The sequence below is a fragment of the Pollicipes pollicipes genome, unplaced genomic scaffold (genome assembly GCF_011947565.3).
Source record: "Pollicipes pollicipes isolate AB1234 unplaced genomic scaffold, Ppol_2.1 Scaffold_4740;HRSCAF=5597_pilon_pilon_pilon, whole genome shotgun sequence".
Classification (NCBI taxonomy): Eukaryota; Metazoa; Arthropoda; class Thecostraca; order Pollicipedomorpha; family Pollicipedidae; genus Pollicipes; species Pollicipes pollicipes.
Window position 1 is genome coordinate 7993524 of NW_023596545.1, and position 1848 is coordinate 7995371.

Genomic DNA, 1848 nt, shown 5'->3' on the forward strand with positions numbered 1-1848 from the left:
TCAGCTTTCGGCATATCTTAAAAATATACTCCGTGAAACCTCAGGACTAGTTGGTGCAGAAATAGCACTGGTTGGTGCCACCGCAGCACCGTCAATTCAAAACGAGAGCATCAATGCTAATAATTTGTAAGTCAAGATTTTGCTGTCAGCGCTTTGTAAAAGTACTACGTTCTTTCCTGCAGTGGCGGCCACCATCGTCATGACAACTACCGTGTGCACCTGTACTGATGTGAATAAAGGAACGCTTGCGATTGGCCCACTGGGCAAGGGCCTGTTATTAAGAATTGGCGGTGGTTGAACTTTGAACCAATGCGTCACATGGATCATACGTTACTGTGATGTCCAAAGCCAAAGTGCGCCTCGAAAAAGGCCACGGTGGTAAACGCCAAAGGAGAGAAATCAGAGTAAAAGCTTAACGTTTATATTAATAAGACCTTATGCCTCGGAAGAAAATCAGGAGAATGGAGATATAGATGAGGTGATATTTCGGCAGCATCACTGTATTGCGGCTATATCAGAAGTGAATTCAACACTGTCTGCCGATGGCCACATTCGATTTTTCAGTTTTTTTTCTTGAAACAGCAGGTGTCAGCCTTTACAGGACGCCAACATTCAGGGGATTAAATAAGAGCCATTGTCAGCTTTTACCACGATACGGTGCCTATCTAGGAATACCAATACGCGAAAATACGTGTGCGTGCAAATGAATTCAAGTAAACAGGCATCGCGCATCGCGCTTCATTTAAACATGCAAGTCAATTTCAAATGAACAGGCATCGCACGTCGCGCGCCAGGCATCACTCACACATGTAAAAGACTTGAAGTTAGCGCACATCACACATCAAGGCACGTATTACGTTCGCATGATCGGCTACGATGACCCCTGTATGTTAAGATTTGGTCGCTGACTTTTATTAATAGATTGGCTATCTTCCTGTCTGGGTGGTCCTGTGCTCTGTAGATGACTTTGAGCTCTAAAAGAGGCATGGGATCTAAACCCCCATCGATTCCAGCCTGAGTGTATTTTGCCAAAAATGGTCACCAAAGGGAGCATTGTTGAAAGGGGTACAGTAAGGGACGCTGTTTTGTTTTTAGCGCCTCGCAAGTATTCATTATATCTCAAACGAATAGGGCGCATAGACTCCCCGACATAAACCATGACCTCCCATGTTTTTTACGCAGTCTACACTTGATTTTGTAAACCACGCTCTTTTGCGTGCAAATCCCTTGTAACACAGAATTGCATAAATGACATCTATTGCTACTCGGCCACTTAGGCCATGAGATGGAAGATTCCACCAGAGACATTTTTAGCTTATCGTTCTTCCAGGCTATACGTATGCGCAGCTTGGTTTTTTAACATTGTGTTTGATTTTCTACAGCAAATGCAAATCTTTGTAACGTAGCTTTAATAATATGTCGTCCGAAAAAAACGTGTTCTCGCCTCCTACCATCCATCCTCCCACGTTTTTTTAAACTTGTTTTTGCTTCTTCCAAAATTTGATCTAGAAGTCGCGGAGAACAGCCATTGCCCAACAGCAAGGTCCACATTTTGCTTATGATCTTTGCTTCCTTTTGACTCCTTGATAATTTGTTTGGAGCCCTACGGAACATGTTACGAATATGTTGTGCTTAGCGGAATGTGGGCGCGCAGATTCGCGGTGCCAGAGTTGGTGGGCTTGAGAAAGAGCTCCGTTTCTAACGTGGTGCGGTTGGTCCTGCTTTCCACCGCTACTTGTGTATCTAAACATGGGACCCCTTTCCGCTCCCTGTATGCTCCATCGTAAAAGCTAGATTTGGATGCTAGTTGTTCATAAACTCTAAGAACTCTTCAGGGGCACGCTCTCC

At 44.4% G+C, this 1848-nt stretch overlaps 1 pseudogene; it reads right to left on the reverse strand.

The window, feature by feature from the left end:
* Positions 1–1458, reverse strand: part of LOC119098980 (alanine aminotransferase 2-like) — a 7242-nt pseudogene extending 5784 nt beyond the window's left edge.
* Between the last annotated feature and the right edge of the window lie 390 nt (positions 1459–1848).